At 45.5% G+C, this 22,283-nt stretch overlaps 1 long non-coding RNA gene across 1 annotated transcript; it reads left to right on the top strand.

The window, feature by feature from the left end:
• Positions 1-1,042: 1,042 nt before the first annotated feature.
• LOC119868062 lies at positions 1,043-20,712 on the top strand. Its single transcript, XR_005385810.1, has 3 exons — positions 1,043-4,520; positions 20,013-20,125; positions 20,459-20,712. It is a non-coding gene; the product is annotated as an uncharacterized LOC119868062 (long non-coding RNA).
• The last annotated feature ends 1,571 nt before the right edge of the window (positions 20,713-22,283 follow it).

The following is a 22,283-nucleotide window of genomic DNA, read 5'->3' as shown; positions in this document are numbered from 1 at the left end:
AGCCTTCGGTTTTAAGCATTACACTATATTGTCTGTTATGTTGGAGGTAAAATATGGTGTAGCATTGTTTTAAACTTGCATTTCTTGGGGACGCCTGGGTGGCTCAGTGGTTGAGCATCTACCTTTGGCTCAGGGCATGATCCTAGAGTCCTGGGATCGAGTCCCACATCAGGCTCCGTGCATGGAGCCTGCTTCTCCCTCTGCTTCTGTCTCTGTCTCTCTCTCTCTCTGTCTCTCATAAATAAATAAATAAAATCTTTAAAAAAATAAAAAAATAAACGTGCATTTTTTAAGTTCTGTGGGTTTTTTATTATTTTGCATATGTTTATGAGCTTTTTTATTTCTTTTTTTTTTTCCCCTAAAAATAACCTTCTCTGTCTATTGCCATTTGCTTTTGGGCTGTTGATTGTTTTTGCTAATCTGTTCATTGAACTCTTTGTATATTCAGGAAATTAGTACTTTTGTCAAACATGTTGCAAACATTTCCTGCCAGTGTATCTGTCATTTAATTTTTTTGTTTGTTTGTGGCCTTTTTTTTTTCTTTTCCACCATGGACATGTCTTTAATATTTATGTAGTCAAATTTATTGCTCTTTCTTTCTTTGCTTCAGGATCTTATCCTTTGAATGGCTTTTTGGGTTTTGTTTTTGTTTTAAGATTTTATTTAGATAAAATTTATTTATTTATTTATTCATGAGAGATACAATGAGAGAGGCAGACACACAGGCAGGGCGAGAAACCGGCTCTATGCAGAGAGCCTGATGCAGGACTTGATCCCAGGATCCCGGGATCATGACCTGAGCCAAAGACAGACGCCCAATCGCTGAGCCACCCAGGTGTCCCTGAATGGCTTTTTGTAAATTCCAATGTTTAAAAAAATAATTCATGGGCAGCCCCGGTGGCTCAGAGGTTTAGGGCCACCTTCAGCCAGGGGCGTGATCCTGGAGACCCGGGATCGAGTCCCATGTCGGGCTCCCTGCATGGAGCCTGCTTCTCCCTCTGCCTGTGTCTCTGCCTCTTTCTCTCTCTCTGTGTCTCTCATCAATCAATAAATAAAATCTTAAAAAAAAAGAAAAAACACAAGTTTAAAAATAATAATAATAATAATGCATGCAGTTTGTTTTTATATTTATATTTTTGTTCCCCCTAGAATTTATTTTGGTGACTAGACTGAGATCAGGCTCCAGATGCCTAACTAGTTGTCTGAGCATCATTCATGGAATAAACCATCTACTCCCCTCTGACTTGAAATGCCACCTTTAATGTAATTATTCCTTAGTTTATCTGGATCTGGGGGATCCCTGGGTGGTTCAGTGGTTTAGCGCAGCCTTCAGCCCAGGGCCTGATCCTGGAGTCCCGGGATCGAATCCCACGTCAGGTTCCCTGCATGGAGCCTGCTTCTCCCTCTGCCTGTGTCTCTGCCTCTCTTTCTCTCTATGTCTCATGAATAAATAAGTAAAAATCTTTAAAACAAAATTTATTTGGATCTGTTTCTGGATCCTCTAACCCATTGTTCTTGGGAGAGAGGTGCTTATTTTAGGTTGTCTCTTTAAAATCCAATCCTGGCTTGGTCCTGTGTGAATTCTTTAGTTAGAATTTCATAAACACTAGGAAATTGTAGATCATAATAACAGACGATTTCAAGCTTCTAATAAAACTGTATTCAAGTTTAGTCTTTCTTTAGATTGGTTGCCTTCAGGCACCAGTGATGATGGTGATGATGGTCTTTCATTAGACCAGATTCAACCTTTTCAAAGTTGGAAAGCCTCATAAAGGTCCCATTCACAAAACATGCCTCAAGATATTCTCATCTTTGGCTTCAGTTCTCTGATGCCTGAAATTAGACCTCAGGAAATCTTGTTTTTGGATTATGATCATCTGCATTGAATTACAAGTGTACTTTGTTACCTATAGGTAGTGTATAAATTGTACCTCATCGAGGGCAACCACCTGCATGAACTTAGGAGTCACACTGCCTGGTTTAAATTCTAGCTCTGCTGAAATGTGTGACCTTGGACAAGTGACTTAATGTCTCTCGTCTCAATTCCCTTAGGGTGTGAAATGGGGATAGTCTTAGTTGTCTGTGAGCCTTAAACATTTGTGACATGCCCCAGAGGATACCGAGGCATAGTGAGTGCTCAGTACTTTTGGCATCACTCAAGACCACCCAGTAAAAAGGGGTACTTACTCAGGTTATCTTAAACAGAAAAGGGGGAATTTATTATAAAGATATAGGAGATTTATAACAGATCCCAAAAGTAAGTATAGTTTGGGCCTTACAGGTTCCTACAATGTGGAAGGTAGAATGTGGTCAGAAATAGAGATTTTTTTTTTTCCATCTGTTTTTCACTGGAGTGTTTTATTCTCTGCAAGCCAGCCAGCATGATTTGTTTCCTAGCTGGCAACCATCACCCTTGGATATCTAAGTTGGGCTTGTACCTTTTTTTGCAAACTAGTCAGTCTTACTAATGTCATAGAGAATGAGAAGGAGGAAAAGAATATTGGTCAGTTTGAGTGGAGAAAGACCATAGAAGATAAAGGTTTCCTGCTTTTGCTTTGAACCAGTGGATCTTTAAAAAAAAAAAAAAAAAAGTAATAACTTTCCAACAACCAGTTACCAGTTTTTGTGTATTTTTTCAAAGGTTGTATGCCTATACAAGAAATAGAAATAATAAATAGAAACATATATTTTATTCATCCCTGTTACCTTTTACACAAATTATAACATACCATGCTACTTACATTAAGATTAAGAGATATATTTTGGGAGCACCTGACTGGCTTGGTCAGAGCATGTGACTCTGAATTTCAGGGCTGTAAGTTTGAGCTCCACATTGTGTGTAGAGATTACTTAAAATCTTAAAAAATATATATATATATATATATATACACACACACACACATATATATATTGAATAGCATTACATATTAGTGAGTAAAGAGCCTTCTTATAGCTGGGTAGTATTATGCAGATGATATGTTAGACTTTTTTGTTTTGTTTTGTTTTTTAGTGTGTTACACTTTAATCAGTATCCTGTTGTTGAACATTTAGTTGTTGAAACCATGCAGAGATGAATAACTTTGTACATGTGTTGTTTTGCATCTTTGTGAGCATACTTGTGGGATAAATTTGTAGAAATGAAATTATACAAAGGGTATTACATTTTTAAGTTACCTCTACACCCAACATGGGGGTTGAACTTACAACCCTGAAGTCTAGAGTTGTGCACTCCATCCTCTGAGCCAGCCAGGCACCCAAAGGATGCTGCATTTTTTTTTTTTTTTTAGATTTTATTTATTTATTCATGAGAGACACAGGGAGAGAGAGAGAGGCAGAGACACAGGCAGAGGGAGAAGCAGGCTCCACACAGGGAGCCTGAAGTGGGATTCAATCCCCAGGATCATGCACTGGGCTGAAGGTGGTGCTAAACCGCTGAGCCACGCGGGCTGCCCAGGTGCTGCATTTTCATAGACATTTCCCAGTTGTCGTCCAAAGAGGTTACAACCCCTCCAGCCACGTGTCAAATTCTCTGGCAAGTTTCGGAGTCTTGATAGAGTCAATTAGATCTCTAAGTTGTTTGCTTTCAGCCCATACTCCTTCCCAGATATTAAAGGGTTCTAGAACAACTTCTCCCTCAAAATTTGCATTGTTAAAAAAAACACATTATTTGGTGCTTTCTAATTTGTAACAGCCAAAAGTCAGCAACATGTACTTCTGACCAAGTTACTAGCCCAACTCTGAACAATCCCTGTTCCGTGGCTTCTGTATATTCCCTTAGAGTTCTACACACAGTACAGTTCTGTACCCAGCAAGCAGGAAAGAGATGGATGGCTGCAAGTACAGAAACTACTTCAAAACTTCTCTATAGATTACGAATTTCCTTTTTTTTTTATTGTGAATTTCTGATTCTATTTTCTTCCCCTCTATTGGGAACTGCTATTATATCTCCCACACACACAGCTTAAAAGAAGAATATTCTAGGGATCCCTGCGTGGTGCAGCGGTTTGGCGCCTGCCTTTGGCCCAGGGCGCGGTCCTGGAGACCCGGGATCGAATCCCACGTCGGGCTCCCGGTGCATGGAGCCTGCTTCTCCCTCTGCCTGTGTCTCTGCCTCTCTCTCTCACTGTGTGCCTATCATAAATAAATAAAAGTTTAAAAAAAAAATTTTTTAAAAAAAGAAGAATATTCTAGATCAGAACCCTTCCTGCAGAACCTAGAATGAGTTGTATACAACCAAAATGACTAGAGAGACTTCAGTATCTCACTAGTGGTGATAATTAAATTTATATTTATTTGCATAACTAAGAATAAGCGAGGGCTGTCATGGAAACTGTAACATGATACCTGGGTGCTTGGACAACATGGAGGGTGGCCATAAAGTCTGAAAAACGATACTATTATTTTATCGTGTATTGAAATAGAATCTCCAGAAACCATTAATAATGTATTCTTTTATGTTCCCAGGTTTCTTGGCAACCCTGAAATCTAGTACAGCGGTGAGGAGAGTTCAGGGAGAGTATGTGAGTAGACTAAGACTTCATTGTCAGGTACAGATGTTAACTAAGACTAGAAGGGATTTGCTCGGGAGGAGAGCAAGAAGAGGAGGATTAAGAGACTCCTAGATTGGGGTGCCTGGCTGCTAGACCATGTGACTCTTGTCCTGGGGTTGTGAGTTCAAGCCCCAAGTTGAAGATAGAGCCCACTTTAAAGGTTATAAAAAGTATTCAGCAAGACATTAAAAAAAAAAGAGAGGGACGCCTGGGTGGCTCAGTGGTTGAGCGGCTGCCTTCTGCCCAGGGTGTGATCCTGGAGTCCCAAGATCCAGTCCCACATCGGGCTCCCTGCATGGAGCCTGCTTCTCCCTCTGCCTGTGTCTGCCTCTCTGTGTGTGTGTGTGTGTCTCTCATGAATAAATAAATAAAATATTTTAAAAAGAGAGAGAGAGATTCCTAGATTGGTCTGCTGTTTCTCCATATTAGGAGTTTTGCAAACACACTGCTACCACATTCACAGCACTGCCGACACCAGATGTGTGTGTGGGTTCCACACCAAGCAGTTGTGTGATTCCACCTGGGCGTCCAACAATTTAGCTCATTTCTGACACAGTCCACCTAGAGATGATCGTGTCAGGTCCCTGAGGCGAAGGGCTCATTCCCACAAGGCTGTCCCCCGTCAACCACCCCCAGTTCCAGTGTCAATTGCTAAGTCCAGATTGTGACCTGTGCTTCAGACTGCTACCTGTAAGTGAGAGGTTCTTATGATTCCCTCCTGAGTTCTGTGAGCCACTCAAGCCAATTAATCAAACTCAAGGAGGAGTTTGAGTTTACTTTCAGTTTCCCAGTTTATTATAAAAGGATAAGATGAAGGATACAGGCATCCCAAATACAACAGAGGCGTGATCAATCATTAACTCCATTTCCAGCCCCTCCTCTCCAGAGAACGGGGTGGGGGGTGGGGTAGGGCTGGAAATTCCAGTCCTCTAATCAGGTGACCAGACCCCATCCAGGAGCCCACCTAGAGTTGCCTCAGAACAAAAGACACTCCTATTACCTGGGAAATTCCAAAGGATTTAGGAGCCCTGTGTCTGGAACTAGGGCCAGGGACCAAAGATCAGAGCAAAAGGCACTCCTGGTGTTCTTCTCACTTAAGAAATTACAAGGGTTTTAGGATCTCTGCCAGGAACAGGGATGGGAGGGGCAGAGACCAGTATACATATTATCTATCTTCTCACATGCTCACACATACAATAGTAAAAGAGAACTTATGTATTGTATAAAAGTCCTAGGATAAAGGTAACTGTTGGGCTGGTGGGACTGGGGACCTCAAAACGGCCGATCCCAGGCCAGCAACCTCCCAATAACGCTGCCTTGCCGCCCCAACATCTTCCCGCCTACGCTGCCTTGCTGCCCTACCCTAACTTGGCTTACAAGACCTGTAACCCTTGCCCTAATCAGAATGCCGCCCTGCCCCCATCTTCCCGCTGAAAACTCTTCATAGACCCTGCGGTTTGCCTGGGTGCGACTTGCCCGGCCCGTGGCTTCTCGCTCTCTCCCTCCCCTGGGGGCCGCGGAACTGCGCCCGAGAGGCGTCCCACTAAAAGCCTGTTTCGACCTACTTCTGCCTGGCCTCTCTATCCCATTTCACTACCGATCCGATTAAACCTGACAGTAACCACTAACCAAAAATACAAACTCTTCCTAAGTGCCAGAGGGTATGTTAAAAAGGGGGGGAGGGGAGAGGAGGAAACAAATGAAATAGATCACATGGTGAAAGACCTTAATATATAAAAATATAACAGGAGGCGCCTGGGTGGCTCAGTCAGTTAAGCATCTGCCTTTGGCTCAGGTCATGGTCCCCAGATCCTGGGATTGAGCCCCTGGTCAGGGGCTTCTCCCTCTGCCTCTGCAGCTCCCCCCTTGCTTGGGTTCTCTCTCGCTTTCAAATAAATAAACAAAATCTTTTAAAAAATAGGGCATCCTGGGTGGCTCAGCGGTTTAGCGCCTCCTTCAGCCCAGGGTGTGATCCTGGAGTCCCGGGATGGAGTCCCACGTTGGGCTCCCTGCATGGAGCCTGCTTCTCCCTCTGCCTGTGTCTCTGCCTCTGTCTCTCATGAATAAATAAAATCTTTAAAACAATAAAATAAAAATATAACACGAAACAGGCAGATCTGAGGTCAAACATTGATTCCATCAATAAATATCTTAAGGACTCTTACTACGCCTGTTAATGGCTTTCACATCGACTGACAAAGCAAAACCCAGCAGTGTGCTGTGTAGATGAAACACATCTGAAATGAGAAGAATCGGGAAAGCTAAAAATAAATGACTGAAATAAAAATGTACCAGAGAGTCTTTTTGTTGTTGTTGCTTTTAACTGAAGCAGGGATTGCAATTTTAATGATCTAAGAAAGGATAATTCTGACCAAAAGTTTTTAAGAGAAAAACTTTTGCTGCAATTTTAAGAAAGAAGAGAAAATTAAATCTAATTCGAGGAGAAATAGAAGCACACCAGTAACTGGAGACTGTAACAGATTCCTCAGATCTAGAAAGATGAAGTGAACATGAAATCAGGGTATAGGGATCCCTGGGTGGCTCAGTGGTTTAGCACTTGCCTTTGGCCTAGGGCGCAATCCTGGAGTCCAGGGATCAAGTCCCACGTCGGGCTCCCTGGCATGGAGCCTGCTTCTCCCTCATCCTGTGTCTCTGCCTCTCCCTCTCTCTCTATGTCTGTCATAAATAAATAAATAAATAAATAAATAAATAAATAAATCTTTAAAAAAAAAGAAATCAGGGTATATAGCAAACCTAAATGACATAATAAATAAGATGAATTTAGTGTGTATTAAACTCTGAATATGCTTTTTTTTTTCCAAATGCATTTTAAAGCATTCACAAAATCACAAGAACATAGCACATTCACAGTTTAGGCCTCAAAAAAAGTCTCAGTATATTCCAAGGGGAAAAAAAATAATAAAATGAATAGTATTCTCTGGCCACAATGTAATATAACTGGGTATTAACAACAACAAACCGAAAGGGCTCTTCTAACAGGAAATGTAAAAACATGCTGTTAAACCACTCCTGGCTCAAAGGAGAAATGCAACACAAATTGTAGAATTTTTTGAAAATAGTAATAATGAAAACTGGAATCTATGAGAAAAGTTAAAACAGCTATCAGAGAAATATTTACGATATTAAATATCTATATGAATTAAAGTAAAAATGAATAAATATTACAACTCAAGAAACTAGGAAAAAAGGTTAAGCCAGTGACCACGGAGGGAAGGAATGAGTAAAAAGAAAGGCAGAGATCAATGGGTTTGAAAACAGCAACAAAAATAACAGTAATATCAGATGATGACTGGGATATGCAGCCTGGTTGCTATGGGGACTCAGACTTTGCCTCTTGCACCTCAAGGGGGCAGGAGGGGCTGGCCTCCTCCCCTCCATCCCCCAAAGGTCTAAGGTCGAGCCCCCGCGTCTTTGGCAAGACCCCAGTCCCAGCAGTCTCCTGATTCATAACCAGGCTGGACCACGTGCAATAGGGTGGAAACCAAACCGCTCTATGCCGAGTTATTTAAAAGAAAGGCAGGTTTTGTGGTGGGTTTTGTTTTTGTTTTTTGGTTGTTTGTAATGACTTTTTTTTTCTTTTAATAAAAGTATTTTTTGGGAGGGGGGAAAAAAAGTAACACTAATAAATTCCAAACCCATTTCTTTGAAAAATAAAATTAACTTATTGCTAAACTACTCGAGAAAAAGGGAAATGGCACAAATACATGAAATTAGAAGTGAAGAGACACAGAAGAGGAAATTTTTTAAAAAAATTTAAAGATTTTATTTATCTATTCATGAGTGACACAGATAGAGAGGGACAGACAAAGCAGAGGGAGAAGCAGGCTCCACGCAGAAAGCCCGATGTGGGGCTCCATCCCAGGACTCCAGGATCACGCCCTAGGCCAAAGGCAGATGCTCAACCGTTGAGCCATCCAGGTGTTCCAGAAGAGGAAATTTTAAAGATATTCCATGTAAATATATTTGAAAAATTACATTAAATGAATAATTTTGTAGAAAACTCCAATTTAGGGCAGCTCTGGTGGCTCAGTGGTTTAGCGCCGCCTTCAGCCCAGGGCATGATCCTAGAGTCCCAGGATGGAGCCCCACATCCAGCTCCTTGCGGCGGGGCGGTGTGTGGGGGGGGAAGCCTGCTTCTCCCTCTGCCTGTGTCTCTCTCATGAATAAATAAATAAAATCTTTAAAAAATAAAAATACAGGGATCCCTGGGTGGCGCAGCGGTTTGGCGCCTGCCTTTGGCCCAGGGCGTGATCCTGGAGACCTGGGATCGAGTCCCACATCGGGCTCCCGGTGCATGGAGCCTGCTTCTCCCTCTGCCTGTGTCTCTGCCTCTCTCTCTCTCTCTCTCTCTCTCTCTCTGTGTGACTATCATGAATAAATAAATAAAATCTTTAAAAAAAAAATAAATAAATAAAAAATAAAAATACAGAAGAAAACAACCTAATAAACCTTATAGAAAACTGGGCTATGAGCCACTTGGGTGACTCAGTGGTTTAGCCTCTGCCTTCAGCTTAGGATGTGATCCTGGGGTCTGGGATCGAGTCCCGCATCGGGCTCCCTGCATGGAGCCTGCTTCTCCCTCTGCCTGTGTCTCTGTCTCTCTCTGTGTCTCTTATGAATGAATAAATAAAATCTTTAAAAAAATAGCATATCTTAAAAAAAAAAAGAAACTGGGCTAGCGTTATCATCAGGCATATCTCAGGAAAAGAAATAAATTGCTGTTAACGATATGAAAATGTACAACATTGTTCATAACTTTAAAAAAATGCACATTAAAATGACATGAAGGGGCAGCCCCGGTGGCGCAGTGGTTTAGCGCTGCCTGCAGCCCAGGGCGTGATCCTGGAGTCCCTGGATCGAGTCCCACGTCAGGCTCTCTGCATGGAGCCTGCTTCTCCCTCTGCCTGTGTCTCTGCCTCTCTCTCTCTGTGTCTCTATGGATAAATAAATAAAATCTTTAAAATAAAATAAAATAAAATGACATGAAGATATGTATCTCACCCTTGAGATTGGCGTACATCTAAACTGTTGATAGCACACTCTGTTGGCCTGGCTGTGCGGAAGCAGGCACTCTGATATGCTGAGTGCGGAAATGCAACGAGTACAACTTCTACCACAGGGATTTGGCAATATCCAGCTGGCCCAACCAGCAATACCATTTTATTACCTTTTTATTAAGCAATTCTGTTGTAGGAAATGGTTGGGGTTTGGAGCCAATGGCCAAGAAAGAATTCTTGAGACATCAGTCCAAAATGGTGGTTTAAAATTTTTTTTTATTTTAAGATTTTATTTATTTGAGAGACAGAGAGTTCATGAAGTGGGAGGAAGGGCAGGGGGAGAAGAAGAAGGGAGCAGGAAGCCCAACTAGGGGCCAGATCCCAGGACCTGGGATCATGACCGGAGCCAAAGGCAGATGCTTAACTGACTGAGTCACCCAGGTGCCTGGCAAAATAGTGGTTTCATTAAAGCAAGGGGATAGGACCTACGGGGCAGAAAGAGCTGCACCAGGGTCCAGAGGAGTGACCCGACTATATTGCGAGTGGGGAGGGGCTTAGGGATAATGAAAGTCTCTAAGGAATTTTGGAAGCAAGATTTCCAGGATCCCAAGGGAGTTAGCTGTTGTTAGGAGAAGGCAATTTATTACCGTCTAATAAAACACTAGTCAGGAGACCCTGCAGATGTCTATCAGTGGGTCATATGCTTGGGGGATGATCGCCAACATATGTCTCGGAAGGTGGAGATAAAGGAAGTTTCCAAAGGAATTTTTGTATGTTTAAAGAAGACTTACAAAATCTTGGGGGGTGGGAGAGATAATGTTAAGCTAAGATTACATTTTGCCTTTAGCAAAGTATTAACTTGGAGACAGTTGAGTCCCCAGCAGGTCATACTGCCTGTTTCAAGGACTTGTCAAAGGGCTGTAAGTAGTAACAAAAATGTTCTTTTCTTTTTTTTTTTAAAGATTGTATTTATTTATTCATGAGAGATACAGACAGAGAGAGAGGCAGAGACACAGGCAGAGGGAGAAGCAGGCTCCATGCAAGGAGCCGGATGCGGGACTCCATACCAGCACCCCAGGGTCACGACCTGAGCTGGAGGCAGACACTCAACCACTAAGCCACCCAGGCGCCCAGTAAGAAAAATTCTCTTTCGTCTTTGCTTCTCACATCAATTCCACTTCTAGAAATCTATCCCAAAGATACTCCAAAAAAAATTATATATATATATATATATAATATATATATGTGTATATAATATACACACACATATATACACACACACACAGACAGACACAAAGGAATGAATGTTACTAAATGTAGCACGGTAATAGCTGGAAACAACCTAAACTTCTGTCAATAAGACTATGGTACCTCCACACAAGGGAGTATTATGCAACTGTAGAAAGCAGTGAGGGGGTGCCTGGCTGGCTCAGTCGGGAGAGCATGAGACTCTCAATCTCAGGGTTTTGAGTTCAAGCCCCACCTTGGCATAGAGCCGACTTCCAAAAAAAAAAAAAAAAAAAAAAAAAAAAGGCAATGAGGAATATGCTACTATGGAATGATCATCAAGAAATAACTTTCGGGATCCCTGGGTGGCGCAGCGGTTTGGTGCCTGCCTTTGGCCCAGGGCGCGATCCTGGAGACCCGGGATCGAATCCCACGTCGGGCTCCCGGTGCATGGAGCCTGCTTCTCCCTCTGCCTATGTCTCTGCCTCTCTCTCTCTCTCTCTCTCTCTCTGTCTCTCTCTGTGACTATCATAAATAAATAAAAATTAAAAAAAAAAAAGAAATAACTTTCATGGGATCCCTGAGTGGTTCAGCGGTTTGACGCCTGCCTTCAGCCCCGGGGCATGATCCTGGAGACCGGGAATGGAGCCCCGCATAGGGCTCCCTGCATGGAGCCTGCTTCTCCCTCTGCCTCTCTGTGTCTCTCATGAATAAATAAATAAAATCCTTAAAAAATAATAATAACTTTCAAAAACAAGAGAAAACTTTCAAGTGAATAAAGTGAGGTGTAGACTATGAAAAGTATGCTCTCGTTTATCTAAAAAAGGAGACTTAGGACACCCGGCTGGCTCAGCGGTGGAGCCTCTGCCTTGGGCTCAGGGCGTGACCCCGGGGTCCCAGGATCGAGTCCCGCATCGGGCTCCCCGCGTGGAGCCTGCTTCTCCCTCTGTCTCGGTCTCTGCCTCTCTCTGTGTCTCTCCTGAATAAGTAAAATCTTTTTTAAAAAAGAGAGAGCGAGAGCGAGTTGGCTACAAGGCAGAAGCTACATAACGGAGTTAGCGCCTCGTCTTGCTCTCGAGCTTAGGGCCCTCGCCTTTCGCGAGACGAGGTCGCCCCCTGGCGGAGGCTGGCTCTGCGGCCCCGACGCCCTGCGCCGCGCGGGGTCTCCCGCCTCCCGCCTTAGACTACGTAGGGAGCGGGGTCCCCAGCAGAGGGTGGGATGGAAGATTCTGAGCAATGGGAGAGCAAAGGGTCAGGGTCAGGTTCTAGAAGGAAGTTGGGGAGGGAGAGGGACGGGAAACCCGGGAGGCGCCGAGCCTGGAAGACTTAGGGGAGGAACTTGGGCTTCCTGTGGGTGGAGGGTGCCCGCCGCCTGCGGCTGAAGGAGGTGATTAACACGCTGACGTCACCTGGGGAGAAGCCCTGGGGAGGAGTGCAGGGGACGATAGGGGTTCTGGGGAACCTGGTGAGGTGTGCTGGCCGGGAGCCCGCAGCCGCGCTGACGTCGGGTTAGATGCTGTGATCAGATGCGCGAAAGCCTGGTCTTCCCAGAGCCTGGGCCGGGGAAAGGCCCTGGCACGGCCGCTTGGGCCCCTGGTGGGGAGGGCCGGGCCTCGGCCACTGTGAAAGTGGCCCCTGGGGGCAACGATGGGCGGATCCCCGCGTCCTGGCCACTCTCAGGTCTCCTCTGACCTCACCTCCTGGGAACTTACTCAGCAGCCAACTCCCCCCTCTGGAGTCGGGTCTCTAAGGGTGGAAGGCTCCTTCCCCACCCCGTCACTCTGGCCTCGCCCTTGGGTGAGAAGCTTGGGAGCGGCCGCCTCAGCGTGCATCTCCAATCCTCTTTCCAGTTTTCAATAGGAATCCAAAAGAAATAAACACTAAAAACAGGCAGGTTTCCTAAGTTCGTTTTCTGGTCCTGTAACATCTAACTCCTGAATTCACTCTTTGGCCCTAGCTAGCTGCAGAATGCGTCCAGGCAGCTGCACCCTGGAATAATTAGTTCCACCCATCCCCACACCTTTCTTTTTTTTAAAGATTGTATTTATTTATTCATGAGAAACACAGGGAGAGAGAGAAGCAGGCTCCATGCACGTGGGACTTGATCCCTGGACTCCAGGATCGTGCCCTGGGCCAAAGGCAGGCACTCAACCGCTGAGCCACCCAGGGATCCCCCCACACCTTTCTTTGTCCTGCCTTCACTTCTCTTTAAAAGGTGAATTTCAACAATAAATAAAAGATGAATTTCCAGACAATTCTGTAGGGAAGACCCTGGGCTCACTAGCTGTGGTAGCCCTTCCCGGGTGCAAAATGCAACATATTCTCTCGGAGCCCATCAGCGGGGAGCACCCTGATGGAGGAAGCGGGTGGAAAGACGCCTCGCAGGGGGCCGCCCCCAGATCACGATTTTTTTTCAGATCGTACTTTTTAATATAACAAAAAGTCTTCTGAACCTTATACAGTGGAGTGTTACTCAGCCTTAAAAAGGCGGGTGTTTGGTGTTTGTCGCAACGTGGGTGAGCCCTGAGGACAGGCCACCTGGTGAAACAGGCCGGGAATGATGGCATCGGTGAGTGCTCAGTCAAAATCCTGAGCGGGAAGCAGAAGGCTGGTGGCGGGGGCGCCTGGGTGGCAGTTAGATATCCAACTCTTGATGGTGGCTCAGGCTGGGATCTCAGGGGCATGAGATCAAGCCCCGTGTGGGGCCCAGGCTGGGCGCGGAGCCTCCTTAGGGTTCCCGCTCCCCCTGCCCGCCCCCCTCTGTGTGACGGTTATTCAATTGTATGGACGTAGTTAATGATGTCCTTTTGGAATATAGGTGAGGTGTGGTGTCCTGAGCAGACGACCCCAGAGACGTCTTTTGTGCTCAGTGGTGGTGGTTTTATGAAAGCCTGGGGACAGGGGACAGGTCCCACGGGCACAGAGAGCTGCCGCCTGGTGACGGCTGGTGACGTTCTGGGGAGTTGGGGGAGGAAAGGAAGGGGAGGCTTCAAAGGGATTTTCATGTGGCTAAGAAGACCTACGGGACCCTGGAGGCCTTGCTATCGTCACCTTACGGTCCTTTTCCCTCTAGCCAGGCGTTAACATCAGGACAGTCGGGAGCTTCCCAGAGGAACGGGCCCTCTGCCCCTTCAAGTCTCCGCCCCTGGGCTGCAGGTGATCGGGACATTTAAGGGTGCCTGTGTTTCCTTCTGGAGCCAGGTTATGGCTAAAAACGCTTAGGGCAGCCCGGAGTGCCTGGGGAGTGTCCCACACACCCCACCTGCGGGGAGGGGAGTCAGCCTCACTTTGTCCTCAACTCCCTCTGCTCCCTCATCACTAATACCGCGGGACTGTACGGGTCACAAGGGCCCAGATGGTAAGTTTTACGTTCTGTGTATTTCACCGCAACACAAAATTGAGGAAAAACAAGTCGTGCGTGCTGTGCACTTGGCTGAGGGCCACCAGGGAGGGAGCCGGGCCGGGACCCTGCAGCCAGAGCCTCTAGCCCCCGGCCCTGCCCTGAGCCCCTCTCTGAGCTTCCAGGTTCTTCCTTCTGCATCGGACATCACATCACGCAGTCATCATTCAGGCCTCGAAGCGCTCCTGAATTTTACCCCTTCCTTTTCCTCTCGTCAGGAACCAGGCACAGGGTCAGTCATTTCCTTAAAAAGTCTGGATCAGACTACTTTGATCATTTGCATCATTTTTCGAGCCATTAAAATATACCAGGGCCTCACCACTGCCCGCACGTTTCACTGATGGCTAATACCAGGCTGAGCGACAGGCACCAGAGAAACCTTGCGAAAGGAGTTTCACCAAGTAGACATTCAAAGAAACCCTTAGGATCTGACGCCCCCTGCACGTCCCCTCCCCCGGGAGCACTAGGCTTGTGACCGCCAGCTTCACAGCCACAGCTCAGCCCTTCTGCCCATGGGTCCTGTCCCGGTGCCACCCAAATAAACTTACTAAGTTGCAGCCGTCAAATGTCTCCAGAATTCTTTCTTGACCATCATGCTAGACGAGCTCACAGCAAAACGAGGATAGTATTAGTACATTTTACACAGGAGAAAACTGAAACCCAGGAAAGTCAAACAATTTGTCCACAGCAGCACAGCTAGGTGCAACTTTAAAACAATGATTATTTGGTTTCAGAAACAGTTCCCTGATATAATCCACCCCCCTGCCACTTCTAGATTAACATACTTTTTAATTGGGCATATAACTTCTCAGAATAAAAACTGTATTTCCTGGCCTGAATATTTCCTTCTATAATTAAAAAAAATTTTTAACTTAAAAAAAAAGACCCCTGAAATTATGGCCAGAAGACCTAAATTCTAATCTCCAAAATTAACTGGTTATGGCCTTACACAAATTATTAAGTTTCTCACTCTCTCAACTTTTACATTTTTCTAAATGAAAGAAAATAATTTATATACTCTTTTAAAGTAGTTGGAAAAGGACAAGAGCGACATTTTAGATTTTAAGTTCACATATAACATTACATTAGTTTCAGTTGAACAACATAATGATTCAGTATTTGTTTATTGTGAAACGATCACCACAATATTTAGTTAAAATCCATCCCCATATGTAGTTACAGAAAAAAAATTTTTTTAAGGTTTTATTTATTCATTCATGAGAGAGAGAGAGGCAGAGACATAGGCGAGGGAGAAGCAGGATCCCTGTGGGGAGCCTGATGTGGGACTTGATCCCAGGACCCCAGGATTATGACCTGAGCTGAAGGCAGGCGCTCAGCCGCTGAGCCACCCAGGTGCCCCCCAATTTTTTTCTTGTATGGACCTTTAAGGTCTACTTTCTTAGGAACTTTCAAATAGACGATACAATATTATTAAGTCCAGTCACCACACTGTACATCACATCCCTAGAACTTATTTTATAATGGAAAGTTTGTCCCCTTGATCTCCTTAACCCTTTTTGCCCACCCCCAACCTCTGCCTCTGGCAACCACCAATCTGCTATGAGCTTAGTTTTTTAGACTCCACATATAAGTGCTGTCATATGGTATTTGCCTTTCTCTGACTCATTTCACTGACCATAATGTTCTCAAGGCCCATCCTTGTTGTCACAAATGGCAAGATTTAATTCTTTTCTATGAGTAGTATCCCATTATAGACACACACACACACCCCACATCTTCTTTATCCACTCATCCATCACTGGGGACTTCAGTTGTTTTCATATCTTGACTATCGTGAATAATACTGCAGTGAACATGAAAGTACAAACATCTTTTCGAGATAAGTGTTTGTGTTTTCTTTGGATAAATACCGGGAAGTGAATTACTAAATGATATTGTAATTCTATTTTTTAAAGATTTTATTTATTTATTTGGGAGAGAGAGAGCACAAGCAGGGGGGAGGGCAGAGGGAGAGGGAGAAGCAGGCCCCCTGCTGAGCAGGGAGCCTTGAACTGCGCTGAAGGCAGCCGCTTCACTGGCTGAGCCACCCAGGCGCCCCAATTTTAAGTTATTCCTGATTATCCTGCAGAATTGGTGCCCTGAACTGCCACTGTCACTGGGCACAACCAGTGCGGCTTGCGTGTCTGACTCTGGTACTCTCCCCACTGGCTCCAGGGACGTGTGAGCTGTGCAGTCACCTGTGACCCTGCACTTAGGAAGGCCATGCTCTCGGTTTGATGCTCTGCGGTTTCCATCCTGAAATTCCCAAGAATGTTTGAACAAGGGGCCCTGCATTTTCATTTTGCACTGGGCCATCCAAGTCACGTAGTCAGCACCGGGTGCTGGACACTGCACGCTGCTCATCAGGCCACTGTCACTGTCCCCTCTAGAGACTGGATAACCCTGATCAGGAATCACTCCCCGTCTTCCCTGCTGCTTCTCCTCACCTGTTCCCAATTCAAGATGCGGGACCGCAGCATCTAAACTGCAGAGTTTCCAGCTGCAGTGGGAACTAGAAATATGAATATCGAGTATTTTACGGTGGGAGGGAACTGTATCTTCTAAGGAGGAAGTGGGTGGGAGTCCTCCAAACATAGGAAGTAGGTTCAGAGGCTCAAGAGCCAAAGGGGATCACAGATGCTCAGTAAGATAGAACGACAGGTATATATAGATTTGTCCCATTCTTCGAAATAACTGTCTAATATTCTGCGGGAAGACATACTGGAACTCAGTCATTGCCCTGCTGATGGGCATTCATGATATTTCCACTTTTTTGCTACTACAGTGTTGTAACATATCTTTCTACATTTGGCCTCACGTACTTATGATTTTGTCTCAGTAAGCTAGGTTCTTAAGGGTGGCGTAGCTGGACAAAAGTGAATATGTCTATGTTGAGTATTTACTGCCAGATTACTTTTTTAAAAATATAGTATAGTAACTTACAGTCCCACCCACAACGAAGTGCCTTATTCCATCCTTCAAGTTTCTGAATATTATCACTCGTTTCTTTTTATTAGTCTGATGAGTGAAAAATGATATATCAGGGAAAATAAAAAGAAAAATGACATCAGTATTCTTTTAATTTCTGGTCTCTTGGCTACTAGCACCTTTTCACATGTTTATTAGCCACCTGGAGTTCCTTTTTTTACAAATTACCTATTCATATCCTTTCCTCATTTTTCTTTCATTTTCTCCCTTTTTCTTATCAATTTGTAGGTACTCTGTGTATTAGAGATACTCTATTAGTCATACGTGTTGGAAAATTTCTCAGAGTGTGTTTCTAGTTTTTTTTTTCTCTATGGTATGCTATCTTTAGTCTTAAATTTTTTTTAATTTTATTTATTTATTTGTGAAAGAAACAGAGAGAGAGAGAGAGAGAGAGAGGCAGAGACACAGGCAGAGGGAGAAGCAGGCCAATGTGGGACTCGATCACGGGTCTCCAGAATCATGCCCCCGGGCCGAAGGCAGGTGATAAACTGCTGAGCCACGCAGGGATCCCTAGTCTTAATTTTTTAAAGGTAGCTAAATATGTCTTTTCCCTTATGATTTCTCTTTTTGTTTTGTTATTCTTGCTTAAGAAAGTTTCACCATACATTTCTGTGTTGACTGGTTACAATAAGAACATTTAAAAACAAAACACTTTTTTTAAGGAAAAAAATCTAAAGACCATGAAAGAGTATGATGAAAACCAGTATTTTTAGGTCCAAATCTATTACCAACCTAGAGGCTCAGTCAAGTCACTGAATCTCTCAGTATCTCCCTGTCTTAGTTTTACAAGTAGAGGATAAAACCACCTGCCCTGCTGATGTCACAGGGTCGCTGTAAAGATAAAATCAGATTTTAAAAGAGTTTTGAAAAGTATAAATATGGGTTAGAAAAGTATAAGGTATTGGGGTACCTGGTTGGCTCCGTCGGTGGGGTGTGCCACTCGATTTCAGGGTCATGAGTTCAAGCCCCACGTGAGGTGTAGAGATTACTTAAATAAAACTTAAACAAAATAAAAATATAAGGTATTATTACTATCATGTGTTTTCCCTCTTTACTTGAAAGGTAATGTGATGAGTAAAAAGAGTCATGTTCCATCTTGTGCCAATTACTAAGCGCTGTGCCTCTGAGCTGCTTGTTTAGTTTCTGTAAGGTTCACTTTCCTCATTCTTAAAATAAGAGTTGGTCTCTAAGGTTTCTTCCTGCTATAAGGATCTGAAAATATTACAGCGAAAGCCAGAACAAGAAAGTTATGTGAATTTTTTCTTTTTGCATTAAAAGTATATTCTTAGGATCGAGTGCTTAACTATGTATCTTAAAGATATGTAAATGGAGAATGGGTTGGAAGAGGACAACTGTACATGCACGGACACTCATTTGGAGTCGTCCGCAGTGGCTTAGGTGAGGGATGGTGGTGGATTGAACCAGGATGAGAGCAAAGGAAACAAACAGTGAATTAGGCTTCAGTCTCACCTGATCATTTGGTCCATGTTGAGGTGTTTGTTAAGTCACAGAAAGCGCTGATATGATGGATAGATACAGGTACAAAAGCTTTAGTAGCAAAACCAAAATTTATTTCCCATCCTGATCCAAATTTGTTCTCCAATTTTCTTTTTTAAAAGATTTTTATTAATAAAAGATTTTTATTTATTTGAGAGAGAGAGAGAGCGCAAGCTGAGGGAGGGGCAGAGAGAGAAGCAGGCTTCTGGTGGAGCAGGGAGCCTAAATGCAGGGATCCATTCCAGAACCCCGGGATCATGACTTGAGCTGAAGGCAGACGCTTAACCGATGGAGCCACCACCCAAGTGTCCCTTCAATTTTATTTCTTAATACCAAGGCTCTTTCTAGTTCAGGCTAATATTTCGACATATGTACTGGCTCACAATTTACTCTTTATCCTCAAATATGTCTGTGTGGGGGGAAGGTAGCATATTTTATAACTGGTCCAACCTTGTTCCTAAGCCTCTGTCCCACAAGATGGGGAGAAACAGGGGAAAATCTAACTACCTAATTTAAGATCTCTCAGTTCCTTCCTGTTTTGCATAGTAGTGGTGATTGTATTTCCAAAGAGACCACATCAATATCTCCCATCCCAGGAACTGTTTTGCAATGTGAGCTGGGCATCCACCCTTGAAGAGGTGGAGTCTATTTCCTTTCCCTTTGAAACAGAGTTGGCCCTGATTACCTGTTAGAATGGGATGGAAGCCCTCATATGTAGCTTCTGGGGTACAAGCCTTAACAGATTTGTGGCTCCTGTCTGCCTTGGTTGGAACATTTCTCCTGGAAGTCCGTTGCATATAAGAGGTCTAGTCACCTTGCCAGAGACAGAGGCCACCATGGAGAGAGGCCTAAAGCTATCTTGATTGTTACAGCTCAAGCCAAACTCCCATCAGAACAGCCCAGCTTAAAAAAGAAAACAAAACAAAACAAAACAAAAACCAGCCGAGCTGACCCCGAGATTCTTTTTTTTTTTTTAAAGATTTTATTTATTTATTCATGAGACACACACAGAGGCAGAGACACAGGCAAAGGGAGAAGCAGGCTCCATGCAAGAAGCCTGCTGTGGTTGTCGATCCGGGTCTCCGGGATCACACCCTGAGCTCCAGGCGGCACTAAAACGCTGAGCCACCCAGGGATCCCCCCACATGCTCTTTTTTTTTTTTTTTTCCACATGCTCTTCTTAAATGTGATGTTGACATTCCTCCCAATGTGGGGTGGAATCTATATTCTCTCCTCTTGAATTTGGGTGGGTCTGTGACTAAGATGGAAGTAACACAAAGTTAAAAAAAAAAAAAAAAAAAAAAAAAGATGTTCTCCTCTGCCATCTCTTAGGATGCTCTCCCTTGGAATCCAGCCGCCCTGATGTGAGGAAGCAGACCTATGGAGAGGCCACGTGGATCCCAGCCCACAGCCAGAATAACCTCCGAGCCCGTGAATGACTGCAGGTAATGCCAGCGCCAGCCTGTCAAATCATCTCTAAGGCTCTGTCTTCCAGCCGAAGTCCCAGAGATTTCCGAAGAGAAACTGTCCCCATTCTATTCTTTCCCGATTCTTGACCCTGGAGTGGCTCGTTACGCAGCAGTAATCAGAACACTGGGTCAACACCCTCAAGGCGGAATCTAGGTGCATGAGGAGCGGTCATGGGAGCAGAGGGAGGGAGGCAAGCTCAGGGCCTGTGGCTGACCCCTGGGACCTAGCTGCTGTCTAGTCTTTTCCTCTAGTTTCAGGCCCTGCCCAACGGGCTGCTTTGTCTCATTCTCTCCTTCCCTTGTTTACAGAAGGCGTTGTCTGGTCCCAGCGCCTTTCCTTGGAAGGTGATGGTTCAGTCTCTTCAGAATCCATTCTTCTCTTCCTCCTCCTTCAAACTCCCAGTGTGGCTGGATTCCCTGGATGGCTGGGTGTTCTCCCTTTTCTCAACTTTTTTTTTTTTTTTTTAAGATTTTAATTTATTCATGAGAAACAGAGAAGGCGGAGACACAGGCAGAGGGAGAAGCAGGCTCCCTGCAGGGCCGTGATGATCCAATTTAAAAAGGGATTTGTGGGGCCCCGGGTGGCTCAGTGGTTCGGCGTCTGCCTTCAGCTCAGGTGACCCTGAGGTCCTGGGATCGAGTCCCACATCCGGCTCCCCGCACGGAGTCTGCTTCTCCCTCTGCCTGTGTCTCTGCCTCTCTCTCTCTCTCATGAATAAGTAAAATCTTTAAAAATAAAAAATAAAAAGGGACTTGTGGACAATCTACAAATGACCTGGGTTTGCATCTAGAATGGAATCTCAGGTACGGGTCACAACTTTATTTCTTCATCTGTTGCATTTTGATGGTGATTATCTCCTCACATTGTTAAAATGATTAAATGACGTTGTAAATCATAATCCGATACAAAATAAATGAAAACAAAAATTAATTATTATGACTAAAAAAAGTGTATTGGCCAATTCAAGACCCTCCCAGCTGTGGCGAACCGCGGCGCCGTCCTACCCTAGAGTCCCAGGGAGCACACACAGGGGGTCCGAGCGGTTCTGGTCTTCCGCAGGCCGGGGGCCGGCGCCGGAGCCACGGGCGGCTGCGAGCACCTGCGGGCACCTGCGAGCGGCTGCGGGCGGCGGGTCAGGATGCGCCCTCTTCCCCGCCCGCGACAGCCCGGCTCCGCTCTGCTTCCCTTCCGCGCCGCGCTGCCCGTACCGCGTCACCAGGCCCTCGCTGCCGGGAACCGACACCAGCTCTTCCCGCCTTCCGGTCGTGACTCAGCCTCACTGACGGGAAGCCTCCCAACCTCTGGCGCGGGCAACCGAGCGGGCGCGGGGGCCTCCTCCGGCGGGGGCGGGGCCGGCCTGACGGGAGGCGGGACTTCCGCCGGCGGAGGCGGGGCCGGACCTAACAGGAGGCGGGACATCCGCCTGCGCGGGCGGGCCCGGACCTATCAGGAGGCGGAGCATCCGCAGACGGGAGGCGGGGCCGGTCGTAACTGGAGGTGAGGGAGGCGGGACATCCGCAGGCGGGGGAGGCGGGGGAGGCGGGGCCCGCGGTCGTTGGTTCTTCGCGGACTAACCGGGCGCCCCGGCTCGCCTCTTTCCGGAACCTGAAGCGTTGCACCTCGGGTTTGGAGTTTCCGAGATGTCCGGGTAGGCTGGCGGGCTTGGCTCCGGTGCAGGGCCGCGTCCCGGGCCAGGAAGGCGAATCCCCGCGTCACGAGTTAACGTTAACGTGCCCCCGTTTGTCTTTGTGGTGAAAGGTGACCCCTGTCACCCTGACCTGACGAGGCTGCTCATTCTTCATGACGTCTCGCGTCTTTTTACCGTACTTGAAGTTTGTGTTGCACTGCCCTGTCCTCTATTATTTTTTAAAGATATTTAATGTTTTGTTTTGTTTTGTTTTAAAGATTTTATTTATTCATGAGAGACACCGAGAGGCAGAGACACAGGCAGAGGGAGAAGCAGGCTCCATGCAGGGAGCCCGACGCGGGACTCGATCCTGGGTCCCCAGGGTCACGCCCCGGGCCAAAGGCGGGCTCCAAGCCGCTGAGCCCCCCACCCAACCCCCGGGATCCCCCCTCCTCTATTTTTAAAAACACTTTAACATTCTCTAGTAGCTACTATGTGAACGTAAT

Source organism: Canis lupus, chromosome 38 (assembly GCF_011100685.1).
Source record: "Canis lupus familiaris isolate Mischka breed German Shepherd chromosome 38, alternate assembly UU_Cfam_GSD_1.0, whole genome shotgun sequence".
Taxonomy (NCBI): domain Eukaryota; kingdom Metazoa; phylum Chordata; class Mammalia; order Carnivora; family Canidae; genus Canis; species Canis lupus.
The sequence above is the reverse complement of the archived record's forward strand: the minus strand, read 5'-3'. Positions and strand labels throughout refer to the sequence as shown.